Raw genomic sequence first — 21,305 nt, 5'->3', positions numbered from 1 at the left:
GAAACCCGCTTCCCCACCTCCGTGCAGACTAGCCGTGCTGGGGTCCCGACCCCCGACACACAGCACCAGGGCCACACGCAACGAGAGGTGCTGGCAGAGCGGGCAGGCACACGTGGTTCTTCCTGCACGTGTAGGTTGGGCTAATTTCGGAGGGCGCAGGAAGGACCAGAGCGCCACGGGGAGCCAGCCAAGGGATGGGCAGAGGGACACGGCGTTAGCCACACTGCAGCGGGAGGACTGGACACGAGGAGACCAGCCACGGTCGAGGCTGAACACTGCTCACGTTAATAATTCAGAAGCCTCGATGTCTTTGTTATCAAAAGCTGCACGGCTCGCCAGCAACCCTTCACCACCCTGCCTCACAAACGCCTCCCTGCACCAGGCGCTGCCCGCTGCCAGGACTTCAAGTACAGCCACCCCAGAGCGTAAAACAAAACCAGTCGCTGAGAGAGCCACCGATTCCTTCCCACGGGCCACGAGCAACGCGAGGAGACGGTGCCCCAGGCAGGTCTCCTCTCCGCCTCGGCTCCCCCCAGACCAGCGCACCAGCCTTGCCGCTCCTGCCTCCCATCTACACAGAAACTGAACCGGTGTTCAAGGTACATTAAGTAGGCACACGTGGAAGTCTTTCTTACTTAAACAGGATAGATCTGCAATTAATATCCAAAATGGCTTTTCATTAGCGCTTTCAGGAACTTCCAGAACCCAGCCCATGGAGGCAGAGATTAAGGAAAATCAGAAATGACACAGGAAATTTATAGACATGAATATTTAATCTCTTTTCCATTAGCAAACGTTGATTGTAGAACCATTTTTAATGAATTGGATGGAGGCAAAATTCATTTCATTAACCTTTAGTATAAATGTGTTCTTATTGAACCAAACAGGCCACTGTACTGGAAACCCAGTTCGATGTTAATTAGATTACAGGCACGGTTCTTTACATCCAGGAAAGCCCAGGAGCCTGCAGCGCACGGTGCACAGCAGGTGCACTCGGAGCACTGTCCTGTGGTCCCGGGTGCACGGCTAGGGGTCCTTGGCTTCCCCGATGCCCTTCTCTACAGCTCGATACACCACGCAGGGATGGGTGAGCTGGCAGCGCGGACGTCCAGCTCCAAAGAGCCACAACAGCCAAGGACACCTCTCAGGCCAAGGCAGCTGCATCACCTGCCCAGGACGCGCGAGGCAGGGGCATGCGCTGTGTGTGCATGCGCTGCGGCGGTCAGGCAGGGGAGCTGCGCCATGGAGGGTTTGCAGAACACCACAGCGGAGAGAGCTGGCCTGAGGACGGGGCTGTCGAGGCATTTGTGCCGATTATGGTTTAAGGAACCTGAGGATGAGCAGAGCAGGGAGATGTAGGAACTTGGTCATGATCAAGGCTGGGCCCAGGCCTGCATTGCGAGCTCACGCAAGCTCACCCTCAGCTGCAAGCCAGAGCCTCATCCTTGCCACGGCCATCAGACACCACGGCCCATACAGGCCTGAACACGTGTTGGCCGCAGGGAACATCACCCTACCCAGCGCCAAGGGGCAGGGGACCCGCCCCGTGCACCGCGCTTCTGCCCTGCTTCTTCCTGCGGATGGAAGGGACCAGGATGGCTCCAGAAACCCAGGATCACACGCATGGAAACACCGGCAGAGACGAGCGCAGCCCCTCTCAGCAAGCTGTCCATCCGCGCGATCAGAGCGAGAGGCCAGGACTGACCACGTGCTCCCCTCTTGGGCCATCCTGTCCGTCGCCGGCCGCCCCGCCCCGCCCCTCGCTCCTGCAGAGCCCAACGGCTCTCGTTAGAGCCAAGTGATTCGGTGCCCAGGTGCCTGGCAGTTGCGTGGCACAGAGCGAGGTTGCTGCAGCGGTGGAGAGGCGAGGAGAGGTAATTCGCCTGGACGGTCCCAGCAGGCCGGCGATGCTGCTCCGTAACACAAACAGAGGTGAACCCCCCACACGGCTCCTGCTAACCTCACTAGGAGGGGGAGGAAATCCTCCTTTACTCCAAATCTGGCAATGCGTTTGACCCTCAGCATGTGAGCGAGGCACCTCCTCAAAGCACTGGCCTCCCCGCCCAGCCTTCTGCTGCCAGCTGTGGCTAAGCTTTGATGCTTCGGAGAGAAGAAGAAAATGAAAAAGCCTGCATGAGCCAGAGGGGAACAACCCCCGCCTGACCCACGCCAGCGGCCAGCTGAGGCCCAGCACTGCGAGAGCTGATGGCGGCTGGTCTCTTAGTGCAGAACGACGCGCGCTTGGGCAGCGCACGCAGGCCTGCGTCGTCCGTCCCCCCCACCCGGGCTCGCGAGGGGAGCAGGTGGACAGGCAGCCCGCACGCTCCCCGGCCCACGCCTTCAACCGGACCTCCGTGGCCATCCAGTCCAGCCCACGCTCGCAAGCCAGAGCACTTCTCCCAGGATGAGGGACCATTTGCTGCTACGCTGCAGGCGTGGCAACTACGGCTCACGTGTCCCCCGGAGGAAAACACCTCCTTGGAGCAGTGCAGCGGGGCAGACAGACCGCACAGCTCTGCGAGTCTCAGCCGCACCCCTGACTGCCAGCACGTGGGAGCTGCCCACCGGGCGCCACGGGCTTTGCCCACCGGCACTCGCCTCACTGAGAGCAATGGGGACTTGGGGCTCCATGACCCCCCGCCTCGGCGTGCGCACGGGTCTGCACACGTGGGTCTCATCCCACGAGCCTCCAGTCCAGATGAGATGTGCAGCGGACGAAGCCAGGCCAGGGAGAGACTGCAAGCATCCCCTCTCAGAGCCATCCCACCTTGGCCCTGCTGGAGAGAGCCTCCTTTCCCTGAAAGCCCTTTTGGAAACCACTTGATTTCAATACAAACAGCACTTGCAGGCCAGGAACAAAAGCCCATAAATCATCGCTGCAGAAAGGTTTCCTGGCCAGCTGACTCACTGCAAGGAGCCATCTCTCCCGGTGCCGGCTCCCGCTGCGCCGTGGCCACATGCAGCTTTCTCCAGAGCTTTTTGCAAAACCAAAAAAAACAAAAACAATAAAGTATTTCACATCTTCTGCGCGGTCCCTGGGAGACACATTCGTGAGTTATTTCAGGGCTGGAACGAAGATACCACAGCAAGGAAAAATCTGCAAACAGGAAACAGGGCGAATGGCGTTTGGGGAGAGGAGAGGAGAGGAGAGGAGCCAGGAGCTGCAGCTGAAGCCACGAGACAAGGGGCTGTTTTCCAGGCCTTGATCTGGAGCCTCTTCCCATTCCTCCGTCAAGGACGCAGCCTTCCCCAGCTCTGCAAGGTACACAAGCGCGCGGTCTCCATTACAGCCGAAAACCACGTCTGTGAACCTGGGATCCCAAATCCATCGATTCCTTTGGCTCGGTGTAAACCAGCAGCAGAACGAGGCGCTGCAGAAGGAGAAGGACGGGCCGAGCCCGCAAGCAAGGCAGCGGGCACGCTCCGATCCTGCCCTCCCGCCCCGCGGCAGCTCGGCTCTGCTCCTGTCCCAGCGCTCTAGGGCTCGGGGGCCGCGCAGCCAGGGACCGCGTGCCGTAGAGGATGGTAGAGAGCCGGTTCAAGCGCTGGACACTGCTACCCACCTGAAGAGCCACGTCTTGCTTGTGCTACCCCAGCAAAGCTCCTGGCCTGCACGCGCTCCTGCGGCGGCGAGCTCCACGGCTACCGGCGCGCTGCGGAGAAGCGCTCCCTTTGCTGCACCCGCCGCCTCTCGCCGCGCAGCTCGGGGCAGGGGGAGCGACAGGGCCTGAGCTCGCTCCTCTCCTGCTTGCGCTCTCGTCCCAGGCCCCTCTCGGCTTCTCCCCCCGTCTTTTCACAGGAGAACCTTTCGGGTCTCGTCTCGCTTCCGAATCCCCCCCAGACCCTTTCCGAGAGGGACGGAGTCCGCCCCAGACCTACGCACGCGCTCCTCGAGGCAGCACAGTGCAACGCTTAATAACGGCGCGCTGGCTCGGCTCTGCCGGGCCTGACGGCGCTTCGTGAACACCGCCGAGCCCACCCCCGTGGCGGTGGGCACCCGGACTGGGCCGGGGTCCCCGGGGAGGGTGCCGGGGCACAGGCGCAGGGTGCCAGCTGCCGTGTGCACGGGGCCGGTGGACAAGATGGAGGCCGCGGGCGGCGTACGTGCTTGCACGCAGGCTTCCCGGTTTCCCAGCTCTGGCTGCTCGGGCGGCCCGGCTCCCGCACCGCGTGCATTCGCCTTGGTTCTGTCAGGTTATTTATGCGGCTGTCATCCGAACAAAATGGACCAATTGGGGCATAAACCATTTGCCCATTTTCTCTGCTTTTAAAATAAAAAGGCTTATTCCAAGGCTGCGGATAACATCGCCACAGCTGGGGTTCATGATTAATTGTAAGTCTCTCCTCCTCCCCCCCACGTTTCCTAGCCTGGAGTCAATTGATGGCACGATGGAACAAATCTCTCTTCTCCTGACAATTTGTGCTCATTTCCCTAATATCTCTCTTACATTCGATGATGCCGGAGTTCGCTCGAAGCCTCCTCCTCAGCGGCTGCCCTGGGGAGAGCGGGGAGCTTTCATTCATCAGTGTAATAGCCCTATTGGCAACACGGTCCTACAGCATCATGGCTGCGGTGCTCGTAAAGAAACAGCCGTGACAGAGGGTAAATGAATGCTGCTCTGCGAGCAGGTTCAGGAGAGCCCTGCTGCTGATGTATAGCTGCTCGCCTCCATAAACAATTCAAATCAGGAGATATATGCAGAAATCCCAGACTAGTTAAAATTACCTGTATGCTGGGACCACCAAGATATGACTGAATCCTAGGAAAATAAATATAGCTACCATGAATAAATACATATTCAGACCTATAAATCAAGGCACAAAGATGCCTGTACACAGAGCAAAAATAATTTACTGTACAGTGCAGGAGTTACCTGAAATTACAGATCAGAGCTGCGGGCGCGAGGCCGTCCTGCTCCGCTCCTCAGGCCCGCGGAGGTCTCACGCTTTTTCTCAGCTAAGTGCCGGTTTTGGCAAGGTCCAGCGGACGCTGCAAAGGGGCTGACCGCGTTTCCCCATACGAGCCAGTCTCTAATGAGCCTCCCTCCACTGCCCTTGGGACTCGCACATCGGGGGGAAGGAACTGAGAGATCTTTGCCGCGGTGCACTCGGAGGAGTAGGGGCAGATGCTCCCAGCGAGAGAAATGACCGACCGGTTCCCTCCGGCCACTCTGTGCCACTGCAGTCCACGGCCCGACTGCGCAGACAGCGCGCGAATAACAGTGGGCTCCGCACACACGAGAACCAGCCCCAGGAGACCGGCCTGCTCACACCCCGCTCCCTTCCGGACTCGCCACATGGGTCATGGAGACCAGAGCAACCGGCTCCGTGGAAGGGAGGATGTGGACCAGGCAGCATCGTGGCACTAGATGAAATCCTAGCAGCCCTGTTCTTACAGGCTTGTCGCTCCGGGGCAGCCGATGATGAATCCACTTACGCAAACACAGGAGACCTGCCGGTGTGTTTGCAGTCTCTGATGTCACGGTTCTTGCTAGGAGCCACATCATCCTCTCCGGGTCCCAGTTCAAGGCATTAACATTCAGGACCCGCCGTGCGGCCTGTTCTCCAAAGTGTCCTAGACCCCAGATGTCATGGTGTGCGCAGCGCCTGTGAAACATCCTGTGCTACTGTCACCACATTTTGATCACAGTCTCCAACAACACACACGTGCACGCTGTTGGATGCCACTCGGACCTGAACTACTGAAGCAGAGGATGGGAATGCAATGTATCCTAAAAAGCAATGGCCTTTCAAGGCAGCTGGCTGGCGGCCGCAGCCACAACAGAAACACATGCATTGCTTTGACGCTAAAACGTCGTTTTAACGACGTAGAGACGAGCTGAAGAGCAGCCCTTCGGCTGCACGGCCGACATACCGGCAAGCTGGGCACGGCCAGACATTGCAGTGGTCTGTACAACCGCGTCCGTCTGCCAGCCCCTGCCCTACAAGTGCCAGGCCGCGGCCGCGGACGGCACTAGTGTCTGAGTGTGCGTCCGTAGCGGTGTTGCTCGCCTGCTCCCCAGCGAGAGCGGCTCCGTGGCAGCGAACGAAGCGGGTGCTGAATTACCGTGGGTAGCACGCCCCCACGGCAGGACAGAGCGACCACCGCGCCGCACCCACGTATCAATCCGTGTGGCTGCTGCTTCTTATCCTGCCCTTCGGGGCCTAAGTAACCTTCTGCAGAGAAAAGGCCCCGTGGGAGCGGGTTCCCCTCCTGCCCCACCGTCACCGTCGCGGGGAGGAAGAGACGCCCTGGCAGGCTGCGCCCGAGGGACGCTGCCAGGGAAGGACCGCGGGGGCCTGGAGCACAGCTACCCCGAGCAGCCTCTCCTGGAACCAAGACAAGGCGCTTCTCCAGCTCGAGCACTTCTGCCCGGCACAAACCAAAGTCCTCCTGCAAAAACAGTGGAGACGAGAGGGCTTAAAAGAGGCAGCAGCATCACAGTCTTTGCTCATGGAAAACGTGAGGCAAACAGCGCGTCGGGGGCTGCTCCTGCTCCCGCCCAGTGACCAAGAGGAACATTTTGATTTGATTTTTAAGGATTGCTTCCTGCCCTTCTCAGGCTTGTATTTTAAAACATGTCGACTTTGATGGGGATTGTCGGGCTACATATGCGACTGGTGGGATAAGAATCTAGAAAAACAAATATTGGTCACTAAGCAATAAACCCTAATTAATAGCTCAAGTCTCTAACTGAAGATAAAATCAATAGGTCTGACAGCTTCTAATCTGAACATTATGAGAGTCTTCTGGTTTTCAGACTGAGTCATGCACAGAGCAAAACAAGCAGCAATTTACATTAAAAACTAGGAGTTGAATTTCAGCTAACTGTATGCTGCGCCGCTCTGCTTTGCCAGGACAGCCGTGTAAAAGACCCTCTCAATTGGAAGGAGATTTGCTGGAAAAACAGTTTAAAATACAGCAGGCAAGAGCCAACTCACAAGACCGAAAACAGAGCAAACAAACAGGCGAGGACGGACGGACGGACGGACGGACGCACCGCGCAGGCGCCGCGGTCTCTTCAAGCGAGGAAGACGGCGGTGCCGGAGCGGGACCAGGCCTGCGCCTGGGAAGCCCTCTGCATTTCTGGTCTGCGTGACGCAGGCAACGCGGCCGCACAGCAAAGCGGCAGAACTGGCAGCGGTACACGTACCCTTCTCAGTAACGGCAAGGAGGCCTGGCGATGGCGACGGCGTTCCCTGCAGCCGCCTCTGTGCCGCCATCTCTGCGGGGTACAGCGCTCCTAAGTGCTTCCTTTACCGCTGAATATAAACAGATATCTTAATATCCAAATATTAACGTACATCAAATCAATCTAGCAAGGAGACGGCGATGCACACGGGACACATGATCCTCCCCGCGTTTGTGCAGCAGGCAGGGAGCAGGGAAGGTGCTATTTGCATTTCCCAGCGAACACATTCCTTTCTCCCTCCCCCCGGCAGTGGCGAGAGGCTGCGTATGAGCACATCCCTGGCTTAACCTTTCCGACCCGGCCTCCGTCCCAATCCCGAAATTTCCATTATGCACAGACAGCGGGCAGCACGCCTGCGCAGCTCTCGGCCGCTCCTCTGCACCCCCGGGGCACACGCGTCTCGGGGCGTCCCCGAGAACAGCCCCTGCGACAGGGAACGGGAAAGAAGCCCCCGTGCCCGTGGCGCAGATCCCGCTCCGAGCTGGTGCCCAACACTTGCACGCCTCTGCCCATCAGGGGCTGCGGGTAACTCTCCCCGCTGGAGCACAGCCCTGCAGCCAGAGCCAGGTCACGCTGCTCAGCATGAGCCCGACTCCAAAAACCCACCTCCCAAAACCGCAGCCGAGCGCTCCCGGGCAGCCCGGCTCTGGCTCTGGGGCAGCAGTGGACACCCCTCGCGGGGGCCAGGCAGGCGGACCTGGGGTCCCTGGGCGGGCAGGAGCTCCTCCCGAGAAGCCGACGGCTTGGGGGACCGCGCGGCCCATCCCGATCTCACAGCCCCCGGGCGCTGGCCTTGCCTCCAGGTCTCTGCACGTCGCCCACAAGAAGGTCCAGCCACCTCTGGCATTTTGGAAATATCTTGAGTAATTCACCGTGCAAAGGCAGCTCCTGTCGCTCCCCCCAGCCCCGACAGACGCCGAGGGTGAAACCGCTCCTTGGCCAACACATCCACAGCCCCCTTCTACTGTCACACCTGCCTGACACAGAGGGCTGGAGCCAGGCTCCCCGCGTCCCTAGCGTGCTAACGAACTAGCTGCTGCCAAATGGTAACGTCGCCTCCATCCCAACCCAGCACACTCTCCTCCCCAGCCATGCAAAATGACTAAGTGCTAATTAAGGGGAACCCGATCCAAAGTCACAACTCTCTGTTAATTGGCAATTACGACACTGATTCTCGCCAAGTCCTGTTACTACTGGACCGCAGAAAACATCCGAACGGACTGGTGCACGTATAAATCCCGAACAAGCACGTCCTGCAATGCAGGGCTTCTCCGAGGTGAGCGTCATTTCTAGCAGAAACACGTGCTCCCGTTTCAAGGGCTGAAAGCTGCATCAGGATCCCTTTGCTTGTTATTTTGGGCGACTCTTTCCCAGCGTAACGCAACCTGAAACGACAGCGTGCGTATGCAAGCGTGATGGATGGGCGAGATCTCCGTAGCTCGCAATGAGCTTTTCAGAGACTCATAAAATACGACTTACATCTGTGATACAATCAGACAAAGACGCCTGACGATACAGATCAAGCGTGCGCCTACTGCTCTGCGCTGATCCGATGGGTTCGCTCGCAGACGCGCGCGGACCCAGAACGTGGCTCTTCCCTGACCTGTGCTGGTTGCACGGCAGACATGACCGACCACTCGGGCTGATCCGCAAGGCCGGGTCTCGGCCGGCGCCTGCGGCTGGGCTGGGCAGAATCGTCCAGTCAGTCTCGCAGGTGAAACGCCTCTTCGGCAGGTCTGGGGCACGCGGGGCCTCTTTGTTCTGCTCGCTTTATCGATTACCGTAGTTTCAACATGGGCTGTTGGTGTTTATTACCAGCCATTTAATGACACACTGAGAATTTCTATCCTATTCTATTAGCTGTTGCCACCGGGCTGCTCCGTGCAGCATCCAGGCGCTGTAAACAACAACGGCATTTGCTGGGTTTTTAATCCCTTTTGTCGGGACATCCCCAGGAAGAGTCTGGAAGCTGCGTTTTAAACCTGCACGTGCCACGGAGGATGGAATTAGAGCGCAACTGCGAGCATTAAAATGCTGGACGTAACCGGGTTCTGTAATTGTACTTTACATTAACTCTATTAATGCCTGCATGCATGGACTGGTTTCAGACTGCACAGTGTTAACTGGCTTATAATTTATACAAATACATGCAATAAAAGCACAATTAGAGTGCAATCAGAGTGCAAGAAAACACAGCGTTTCTGAACCTGCATGTGCTTCTTTGACTCTCTCCTGCATGATTATACTTCCCGAGGCTGACGCAAATGGAAACTGAAGACCCCTAACAAAGAAAGTTGGAAATAATAATAATAATTGAGTGTTCCTGTGCCCAGTCTTAATAATCAGCACTTTCTGGACCAATGATCTAAGTGTTAGGGGGGAAACCCCCCAGTGCTGGATCGGTGTCTGCAATATGCCCCCTTGGCCCGAACCTTATGGAAAATCCAAACGCCTTCCTTTCCCCGGCACTCCCTTGGCAGTAAGGGCGAAGGAGCTGGGTGTGCGCTGGCTGCGCTGCCCGCAAGCATTATAACAGAGCAGATGGAGCAGTGCGGACCCCGTCCTGACCACGCTCCCCTCTCTTCTGGGGGACAGCTATTTCCCCTGTCCTCGTTGGCGGCGTTCGTTAGCTGGCAGCCCCTGGCTGGACAGCACAGTGCCGCAGAAGCACTGACCACAGCAGAGCGGAGCCGGCGAATCTTTAGGAAAGCTTGGCTTCGACCGCCCTCCCCGGATTCCAGCTGGGTTCAGGTGGTCGGATTTGGGTGCTGAGCGCCCCGGCTGGCAGGGGCCCTCTAAGGCTGTTGTCACCTGCCTGCACTTTGCAGATAAGACTCGCTGCTGGGCTTGCAAGAGCAGCGGGGGACAGGAGCCCTCCCTCTGCTTCGATGCCATTTAATCCATTTTGGGAAGATGACCTGATTACAGGGTTAATCCACTTGGAAACGGGATAAAGCCGCATTTGATGCTGGTTTTGAAGCAGAAATCTCTTCTGCAGTAGGTGGTCCCTCCAGGGCTGTCTGAAGCACTGCCATTATACATCTATTCCATGCCTCTGCCCTCTTATTAGGATTCACGCTGTAATTTTGTCATCACACTCCACACACAGAGGGCAACTCATTTCCATAATGAATTGCTGGCCAATTTGTGACTGGATAAGAGACAGAAGAAGGAGCTGGAGTACAATTAAAAAAACCCAGAGCAGAAAATAACTGTCAGACAAATACGGGAAACGAGGGGTGGAAAAAGAAACCCGGACTTGAGCTGCACCCGAGGGGGGAACCCCCTCACCTTCACAGTCACGTCGGCATCGTGCCCCGGACCTCCGGCTCCGGGCAGAGGAGACGCCGACAAGGAAGCGCTCTCGGTTGGCAGCACACGGGGAGGACGTGACAAGAGCGACTGATCCGTGCCACGCCACTCCCCCCGTCTGGGGCTGGCACGGCGCTGTTCAGCTAATGTACCCGTTCTGCAGCACGGGCAGGTCAGCGGTCTTCAGCCACCTCCTGCGTGGCTTCCCATGCCAACAAAGTCACCGACGGGTACACGCGGCCAGAGACGCGGACAGCAGCACTGATGGCCCGCACGGGCTTTTGGGCCTCGACACGCGGCCGCACCCATCCGTCCCAGCCGCACTAGCATTTGGAGAGGACGCAGGACGAATCTGTGCCGCGGGATTTGGGGGACGTGGGGAGAGGGAGGAATGCGCTCTAATCCAGAACACGTGCGCACGGCTATAAATATCGCCGCCGCCCTACAGCTTGCACTGGGGCGGAGTTCGCACCCGGCGGCTCCCGGGACAGCCCGGGCGTCCAGCCTGCGCCGGCCCCGCGCGGAAACACGAGCAGGTCTCGCGCGTCTGCTGCGCCCACCACAGCCTGCTCCACACCAGCTTTCCTGTGCTATGTGGTCTCCGTTTCCTATGGAAACCAGGCTCGTTAGAGATGGAAATATCCTTCTAAGTCCCATTTAGTCCACCCAGTAAATCAGGATTTCTCCTGACGAGGTTTAAATATTCCAGGCAAGTGTGCTCCACAGACCAGCAGATCTCTGCAAGCAGGCTGCTTTCTCGCTTGATTTAAACACCGCCACGGCAGATGAACAGCTTTCTGCCCAGCTCCATGGTCTCCCGCCCTCGACTGCTCCTGCGATTCCTCGCCCCGGATGCCGCAGCCCGCGCCCGCTCGCGCTCCCCCTCCCCAGGCAGCCGCGACCCCTCATCCCCGGGCCTCGCCGAGTCAGGGGACCCCGCTCCGTCCCCGGCAGGGTCCACACGCTGCTACGGGGGCGTGAGCCAAGCAAACACCCCTGGCTTGCTATCATGAAGCCAAGCACATCGCAGGGCACGATTCATCTCTGAAGGGAAAGCTCAGCTCTCCTGGTAGCAAGGCTTGTCGACCACAGGAGGTGAGGGTATATACGCCACCATCTAAGGCCTTATTGGCCTCGCACTCACACACCAAGCAGGCCAAAATGTAATGTCATTTCTGGCTAAATCACTCGCTGGAAAGCATTATCGGTTCAAAACGCGTCAGAGCCCTGCTGCAAGCGGTGGCAGATCCCTCTGAGCCCGGAGCGGCCCCGAGGCTCCCCCAGGATCAAAGGGCTGTGGAAACAAGAGACAGATCTGGCCTAAAGGTGCCGTCTAGTCCATCCTCAGGAAGGCAGGGCAGCTCCCGCTGCTACGTACCCAGTGCTCGGGCTGCTCTGGGTCTAGACTACGCCAGGATTTATAGCACGCTCACGGCCGGTACGTCCGTGGAAACGCAGCACCGCTGAACACGCACCCCAGCGCAAGGACACGTCGGCAACGTCCCACATCCTCCGATAGCCCAGCTGCTGCTTGGGGGTGCACGCGCCGCGCTGCGTTCGTGCGAGGGGAGGGAGGAGGGAACGGGGGGGTAGCAATACATACACGGACGAGCGCTCCCGAGACTCCCACGCCGGCTCCTCCTGCTAGCCGCCTGCACAAGCCATGTTGTCGCTTCATGTCCCATTACTCCAAATTACCTGCCGGGGCACCAGCCGCCTTCGTGTGGGTGGCACGTGCCGAGCGTGGCAGGATGCTGCTCGCCCCACGCGTCAGGCCATCCCGACCCCACGCCCAGGCTCGGCGAGCTGCAATCTAGTGGCAAACCCGCGGCAAGAGGGGAGGCAGGGCACTCCCCCGCACAACCAGAGCCGTGTCTCGGACGCTGCGACCGGGCTGACTGAACGGGGGCTCCGGTCCGATCGCAGAGAGCAGAGCCAGGTGGCGAGACACCTGATTAAGAGCGCCCCTAAACAGCTCTAGGTCCAGCCTTTCCTTAGCTAAAAGGGTCGTTCCAGTGATTCCAACTTTTTTTTTCCACAGGGAGTTTTCCTGCCAGGCAAAGGTTTGCCTGGCTGCCTCTGGGAGCAAGATTGATGAAAATGGCTGAAATCTTGAACTCCGGCCACGAGAGTAAACAGCACTAATGCCGGATCAACACACACAATCACGCTGCCGTGATCTGTAACCCGCTGCAGCTAGAGATCACACCAGACTACAAAAGGCAAATTTGCACGCTCCAGTCACTACACACGCACGAACATCCCGCCCCACGCCACCCACTCCTGCACAATGCTAGAAGGGAGACGGATTCTTCCAGCTCCTGGGACCGACTCGCGACCAGCTGCAGCCAGCGGCCTGGCGAGCGAAGCCCGTCCCGGCACGGGTCATGGGGCTGGAGGAGAAAGGCCCAGGACGCGCAGCGAAGGGACTCGCTTTCCAAAACCACTCAGATGCACAGGAGCCCAAATCCCCCTGCTCCCGGAGAGGCTCTCAGGTGTCTGCTTTGCCCCTGAAGACAGACGGACCCCGCAGGCCGTTTGCACTTGACAAAGCCGCCAATGCCAGAGGCAGCCGGGTCGCTGGGATGGCCCTGCTGCGCGGTCCCGATTCCCCGAACACGGTGGTGCAAACGCCAGGCAGCAGTTTCTCTGCTCGCAGCTTCAAGCCTCTCTCGGCCGCCGCTTCGCCCGGAGGCTCTCAGCTGCGTCTGGGGACAGTCACCTTTGTCGCTGCCTCTGATGCTTCCTGGCAGCCTTCTCAAGCAGCCGCTCCAGCCTTTTGGTCACTTCCCGCCGGGTGCATCTTCCCCGAGACAGCAGTCACTTGTGACCTTGTCTGACTGGAGCGAGCGTGACCACGGTCCAGCTCCACGGAGGCACGGGCTCGAGGGCCAAGCTGCTCCAGCGTCAGCGCCTGCGTCCCCTGCCCTACACAACCTGTGCACACCAGCCACAAGCCCCCCACACCAACAGGCTATGGAGCCGGGGGGGCAAGTCTCATGATACTGCTTGAGCTGAAAACACAGCGAGGACAAGCCACAGACCCGTCACCCTTCACCAACGTGGGCCCGCGTTCGGGACGGAGCCCGCTGTGGTTCCCGGGAAGGAGCCGACAGGCTTCTTCCCACTGCCCAAGGCTCAGGGCGGCAGCACGCACCTGCTTCACTCAGCCCAGAACAAGTGACGGACCTGAACGCAAAGAAGCGCCAGCACGATGCCTGGAGCTGTGCCGGACAGCATGTTATAACGGGAAATAAAGGTTATTTTCACCCGGTCTTGTTTCCCTGAACCAGCCGAGCTGGAAGTGGCAGCTCAAGGGCAAATGGCTTTGCACCAGGCCAAGGCCAAGGCAGTGCAGGGCTCGGGACGCCGTCCCCCTCACCCCGTGCTCCAAGCTGGAGTGGCTTGGGCAGCCTGGCAAAGCGGCATCGTTGCCGGTCTCACTCGTAGGAGCACGCGGTCAGGCGGTAACCACTCCGGTTCCACACACGCAACCCGTTTCCGCGGGGTTCAATCGTTTTCTCAGTCATTTCCATGAAGTGCTCAAGGACTCGGAGCGAGAGCTCTCTGCGCGCAGTCCCCCCCACGCACGCTGCCTGCCCTCCGGTCCCGTCTCTAACCCGAAGACCCTGCTCCCTCTCGCCTTCCTCGGCCCTGCAGCAGGACACGTTTTGCTCCTCCCGGCGAAACCCGCCTTGCCCAGGGCCGGGGCAAATAACGAGGCTTCCCATCTGTCACTCTCCATAACGTGCCCATCACTAGCACGGCAATGCAGCGTGCCCGCCCGCCATCCTCGCAAACGCGAGCGACGCCAAGGAGCCGCTGCCCTGCACCCAGACGGCAAAACTTTATTAATGGAAAATATCAGCTTTATGGCTGGAAGCTGATACTATTTCTGGTGATAAAACTGCAGTTAATTTTTATGGTCTTTAGCCAAACAATTTTAAACGCTCTTATGGAGTCTCTAGCAGTAGTGAAAGGCAGCGTGAATGCCCCGGCGTGAGAGAGCTCCCCGCGGCAGGGACACAGCGGGGCAAGCATCTCCCCCCCGTGCACCTCAGCCCTGGCCTGGAGGGGCCGCCTGCCCAGGTGAGCGGGGCATGCTTCACCTACGCCGCCCGTCGCTGCAGGGGACAACGACAAGAACGGGACCGTCTGCCCGAGCGACACCGATGCCTGTGCACAAGGGAGAGCTGAACCCGCAGAACAGCCGGAGCACAGTGCAAGGACCTGCACGCCTGGGCTGGAAAGCTTGGTCTCCTGTCCTGCATCCTGCGATTGATAACACGCCCCGGCACTGCATTTCCGCCCTGCTCTGGCGAGCTGCACTAGCAGTTGGGCCGGCGGGTTACTCGGGAGCCTCTTCACTACGGGGCTGGACTCAGCCCGCAGAAGCACCTGCTCCAGGTGGGAGCGGGGTACAAAGTCACTCTCCGCGCGTGCTGGCTGCTTCCGTCAATCGGCAGATACTTGAGGACTTCAGCCCATTTTACAAAGGCCTTTACACTTCGCTGGATACCGAACTCCAGACGGTGAGAGCCTGGCAATTATAAAGGAGGAGCACTTACGCCTGTCTACAGGTTACAAAGGCATTCTGGCAAATGTCAACGGTGATAAAAAGAAAAAGACCTTGTTCTTCACTGCGAAGGGAGCCGAGATGAGACCTGCAGTTACTAGGGGATTTCATTATGACAGCGAGATAATGAAGCTTTTTAGAGAGCGTGCCTCTTCATCTGGCCTTGCAGAGAGGATCAGCATTACCAAGCAGGTGCGGATTCAGACACTCGAAAGGAGACGTGCGAGTTTACACACTGCAACAGCAGGCCAGTTATACCGGCCACGAAGCAGGTGCCAGGACAGCTTGTCCTTTCCGTGCAATGGTCCTTTCACAGGCGCCGGCAGGGAGCACGGCTGCCTGGCCCTCTCCGCGTCTCTAGCAAGTCCCTGCTCGCACGTGGATGACCGGATGGATGGTGGGTGGAAGAGGATGCCCGTCACCTATGCCGAGCTATCCTGTAGTCAGGTCCTTCGACCCAGCACGGCGACACCTCTAACGACTGGTCAATCGTGGCCCGTCGGCTGGGCCCATCGGGTCCGGGCCCGCAGCAGAGAGTACAATCTCCCTTGCCCGGGCAGAGCAAACCCTTGGGACGGGCAGGTCGGGGAAGCGTTAGGCTAGCGCCGCCCTCGTCTCGTTAAGGACACGGCGCTGGCGCAGCGCTGCTGGTCTCTGGCCAGCGCGTGACCAGCGCGGCGGGGTGGGAACCGCACCTGCGTGGTCGAGGCCGGGCCCAAAACGCCCAGCGAGTACAGCACCGGAGAAACGAATCTTGGAGACGGTCGGCCAAGGCAGAGCCGAGGCGACGCTCCGGGGCGGGAGCCTGCGCCCCGCTCCCCTGCCCTGCGCGCTGGCTGCGGCCCCCCCGCCACCCCGACGGCCGCGCGGAGTCGGAGATGGGCTGCGTTTCGTGCCAGTCAGGAACCAGCCTGGCGGGGAGGGCCTGCCGGCCGGACACCGGGCTCTGAAAGCACTGGCTCCAAACAAGATTTCCTTCCACTCAGTCCATTTAACACCAGTCAGATAAAATTATGTCTCAGCCGACAAGGCAATTAGTGACTCGCACAATGACACCTGCTCAGGAACAGGAGAGGGGCAAGGCTACGGATCTGGGTCTGAAAAGCAGATCTCGGATGTTATAGCTCATTAGCACTAGGATCTCGTGTCACTGCTCATTTAGATGCTATCGACTGAAAATGCAGAACGATGATGATGATGACGTCTCGCACTAACACTGCAGGCCAGGAGCGAAGGCCAAGGGATGCGCAGCGCCGTGCTCCGAAGCGAAGAGACAAAGCGGCGGCGTGCCCTCCACCGCCGGGCTCCGGTGACTCCCCAGGCACCAAAGCTCCTCCGCCGTCGAGGCCAGACCAGCGTGCGCCCCGCTGGCGTTGGTACACGGCTATGCCAAGTGGTTACACGACACGAGAGCTGGCCAGACAGCCGGACACCCTGGTTACTCCTTGCTTTGCAAAGAGCTGCTCTCTTTTCTCTTCCTTGCCATCCGGCACTCTGACTGCTAGGAGCAAATCCCTCAAGTTCCCCATGAAAGAAAAACAAAGCTCCTGGCTTAAAAAATACGTTCTGGCTGTGCAGCAGAAGACGCAACATATTTTTGGCTAATTAACATCGTTCTTCCAGGTTGTTTCGTTTTAGGCAGTGATTAAAGAGCTCCTCAATGCCCTGCTGGCTTTTGCTAAGAACGGCCGCGTCCTAAGTATTCTAGTCACGTCGGGAGATCTCTTCCCAACCTCCAGTGCTTTCCTTCCCCGGCGTCTGCTGCATAAGCAACACCTCGAGTCTCCAGACCCCACCGGTTCCCTCGTGTCTGTGGCAAGAGAAGGGGGTCTGCGGGGGATACCGGACGAGCCCGCCTGCGCTGTGATGTGCACAATGGTGCGCTGAGCCTAGACCGGCCAGGATCCGCACACGGGGCTGTGGTGCACACGACCGACCCGCCACGTTCATTCACCCTGCAACAGCCTGCAAATCCCTGCCCCCCCCAGCAAGACTCTGCAAACCTAAAAAACCAAAAACTGAACCTAGAGTGTGCGAGGAACAGGAGTGTTTTGGCGATCCCTTTTACAGACCAACTCTACATCCAACGTATGTATGCTATATACCAACGATACCGCCGAGCCAAAAAACCCTGCTTCTCTCATATCTCCTGGACGCTCACGGCTACAACACTACCCCTGAACCAAGAGCGGTCGTATCATGCGACCTTTCAGCAACGTAACTCCAAGTCTAGCGCCTTCACCTGAGAAATATTCCTCTTTAAAGCATTTTACCCACTCAGCCCCAAAATGCAAAAGGCAGGACGCTGCGAGGGAGCACTGGAAGCTTGGCCCCATGTCAGCGAGGTCTTGCAGTCCTAGATCCAGCCCTCGGCTCGTGGCATCCCCTCCCGACTCCAGTGAACCCCGAGAAACCAGACAGCAGCTTCTGCAGACGTTCCCTCCAGAAACCCACGCCAAACGGCGAGAGAGGCGGCCTCCTTTGCTGACGTTGCTTTCCAGCAACAGCCTGGTCTCCAAACAGCCCTGCCGGGCACCCAGCGCGCAAGACCGTTTCGGGGGCCTCCAGCCCAGCAGACACCCCTGGGCTCGCCCGGAGGCTCCTCGGGGCCGGCTGCAGCAGCCGCAGCAGCAGCAGAGCGGCGAGAACCAAGATCCTGAGGGTTTAATGAAAGCCGCCACAACAGTAAGTGGCAAAGAAAGGGTCACGGAGCCAGAGGTCTCTCATCCTGCCAGCGTGTTCAATTTAAGTGACTCCGAGATTCTGTAATTGTGCAAAGTCAGATGAACTTGGAGATCTTAACCAAATTTAAAAAGCACTTTAAATGTCAGGAGCCCTGATTCATTTCAGCATTTTAAACAGGCATTTCAGAGCTGTGCCACAGCTCTCCCCGCGGACAAGAGGCAGGGTCCCCAGCGACATGCCCAGCCCGGGTGCAAGGGCACGAGGAGCAGGAACGCGTTGGAAGGAGTTTGCTAATGACACTGCCCTTCTGCAGCCCTCGTGCTCCTGCCCCAGCGCACGGCTCCCTCTCCCCATTTTCAACAACGCCAGTTATCCTCCCACTGACACATAATTAATACGTGAGGCTGACACTGCTCGGCTCTGTCCGAGGCAAATCAAGGCAGCCCCCGGGCCCAGGAGCTGTCAGGCTAGAAGACAAAAAGAAGATGGAGAAGATGCTGCGGGACTGGCGGGGCGGGGCAGGGCAGGGCTGGCACGGCCTCCTGGAGGGGCAGACAGGAGCGGTGTCCTGCACAGAGGGGCTTCGGGCAGGCCTCGCAAAGCCAGCTGCTTTCCCAGGGGGCTGGACGCGGAAGCCCGGTGCCGCGACACGACGGCCCGACAGCTCTCTCCTGCCGTGGCCACGCTTGTTCGGCACCGGCTGCCGAGAGAGGAAAGGTTTAGTGGCTGGGGCAGGGGACCAGAGAGCACCAGGTTTACACAGCCGTGCGGCCCGGGGAGCGTGGGAAAACCCTTCCGGAGGAGCGTCACGCCCGGCAGGCTCTGCTGGACCCTTACTCCCGGCCCGCAACGCAAAGCAGAGAAATAGCTTCTCCGTTCCCTTAAAACGATGCACTTGCTTTATCACACACATCAGAGGCACCAAGTAATTTGGTAGTTGCCATGGGAACTGCTTGTTTTCCCTGAGCACCCCAGAAAGGGTCAGGAGACATCAGCCAGTCTTCCCCAAACACCTGCTTGGCTGCAGCTGCGCCGCCCTCTCTGCCGCGTGACGAGAGACGCAGGGCCGGGCCGCCCGGCGTCCCTCCGCAGGATGCAGCGGCAGGCAGGGCTGTGACGGCCAGCTCCTCAGCTATCATCGGCTGCAAAATAATTTCCCATGGGAAACCCCGACAGCATCCTTTCACGGGCCCCGCACCACGGGAACCACGAGCTCTGCCCCAGTGAGCCTCCGCGCTGAACGGGGGCCGCTCCCTCGGCAGCCACCCCGACGAGCTGCCTGCTGCGCCCCTGCCCCGGGGTCCCAGAGCGGATGCAGCAAGCTCGGCCACAGAGCACTAGGTAACCCACTGCATTTCTAAGGCAGGTTTCCCATAGCCCGTCAGACAGCCCAGTGCAACCTTCTGGCAGGATTACCTGCAGTGGGGGAAGCGCAGCAGGGCACTAGATCAACCCCATGCATTTCTGATGCCCGGTTACCTACAGCTGAGGGAACCAAGACCAGGACTCAGCAGGTCACTGCATTTCTCTGGCAGGCGGACCTGTCGTCCCGGGAGTAGCTCTCTGTTAAACATGCTCATTTCTAAGGGAGGTTTACCTGTAGCCCGGAGCGCGGCAGCCGGGAAGAGTCAACCCAATGAATTTCGATGGCAGGTTTACCTGTCGTCTGGGGTGCCACGACCGGGCACCAGGTCCACCCGTGCATTTCTACGGTGACAGGTTTCCCTGTCATCCCGAGAGCCAGGCACCCCATAAACCTGCCACATTTCTGGCAAACTCACCCGTGCCCAGGGAGTGGCCGCAGGGCACCAGATCCTCTTGTACTCAGCAGCATTACTACATCACCAACCCGTTATCTGTAGGGTAAAACCAACCCATGCCACAGCACTAACCCAGCTCGCGGTCCCCGTCAGCAGGAGCCGTCTGACGCTTGCTGAATTCTGCTTCACACGGACGAGAGAAGCTGGCCCCGGAGGTGCAGCACAGGCCCCTCCACCCCGCTCCACGGAGCTCAGCTCTGGGCTGGCAGGGGACAGTGCCACCACTCCCAGCCCCAGGCCACCGAGCAGCAGTGCGACGGCGACGGAGACCAGCCCCAAGTAGTAATCGCCTGCAAATTAGCATCTAAATTAAACGTGCCAGGCAGGGGCACCTGCTCCTCCAGGCAGAGACCAGCAAGGTTAGTGCCTGCACGGCCACTTCGGTAACAAATTCATCACATTTGCTCCAGGCCCAGGGCAGGGCTTGTCCCAGCAATCCTGGCATGAATCCCATCTTTGAAAGCAGCATCCCTGAGATTGCACGCACTCTTTCTTCAGGAACCGCTCGCTCGTCTGTGCTGCAAACTCAGAAGCACCAGCCAAGAGTAACAGAAGCGCGTCTGCAAAGAAAGGAGGCTTCCTCCATGGAGGATACGAGCAGGTTTCCGATTTTAGGCCATGCCCCGCTTCCTTTCCAGGGACAGAAACCACCCTTGGCTGCAGCATCTGGAAAGTCTAATCCCACGATATACACCTTGAAGCTTTAATTGTATTCATTTATGCATCCGTAGGTGGGAAAGATGGGAGGTTTGATTGCAGGACACACCTCAGCTCAACGGCGTTTTCAACCTTGCCAAGTTTGAAGGAAGGGTCACCGCAGGGAGGCTCCTATCCGCTGCAGTTCACTGTCTCCATCCCTCCCATGGCCTTCATTTATCAAAGCGATGACAAAGAATGCACGAGCTGCCCCGTGCAGACATGCTCTGGTCTTTCTCACACATCCTGTGAACTCCATTAGTCCTGTAAAGTCTCAGCTTGAAATAAGATTTCCCAAAGTCTGAGGCATTTCACATGTCTAGGTATGCAGAGTCCAGCCCTTATTCACTCTTTCCATTCAAAGGGACCCCGGGGGGACATGGAGACAGCTTCATTTCCCAGTATGACCCGGACTAGACCCTATTCCCAGGAAGGACTTGTCCCTTTGTTTAAGGGGCAGGTTAGTGTTATTAATGCTGGTTCTCCTTCCTAAAATCTTCTACCACATCATAAACTCTCCACCCACCAAAATACTGCACTCAGATTAACACTGCTCTGCTGGGACTTGCTTCATGGGAAAGGAGAGCCAGAACAAGCCTTTCCAAACGAGTGCTGCCTTCGCCTAATGTGGGGCTGGTGATGGCCAGTGGCTGCCTCTGTAATTGGGTTTTCCTGCTCAGGGAGCAGGAGTCTGAATGCAGCAGCGCACGACCTCGAGACAAATCCCCGCAGGTGAGGACGTCATTGCTGCGCAGGCACGCTCGGATCTGCTGGTCTGACACCGCCCTGCTTCGAGACTTGCACCCACCTGGGCTGGGGCCTCTGTGCAACGTTTCCGCTCGCAAGGGCTCGGTCTGACGTCTAACAGTTGCTTAAACACTCCTTCTGCCTCGGACTGCCCGACGGCTGCACGCTTCAGCGGCCGTGTCCCAGCTGGCGGCTCTACCCCCAGGAGACCCCCTTTCCCCTGTGCAGCTGGGCAGCATGCACGAGCCCAGAGGTGGATCAGAGGCTCAGCACCGT

The 21,305-nt window shown here is 58.7% G+C and overlaps 1 protein-coding gene across 4 annotated transcripts in view; it reads right to left on the bottom strand.

The window, feature by feature from the left end:
- TTC28 (tetratricopeptide repeat domain 28) overlaps positions 1 to 21,305 on the bottom strand; it is a 256,275-nt gene that overhangs the window by 79,110 nt on the left and 155,860 nt on the right. The window lies entirely within an intron of this gene.

This window comes from Alligator mississippiensis, chromosome 10, assembly GCF_030867095.1.
Source record: "Alligator mississippiensis isolate rAllMis1 chromosome 10, rAllMis1, whole genome shotgun sequence".
Classification (NCBI taxonomy): Eukaryota; Metazoa; Chordata; order Crocodylia; family Alligatoridae; genus Alligator; species Alligator mississippiensis.
This window is presented reverse-complemented; position numbering and strand designations above follow the sequence as displayed.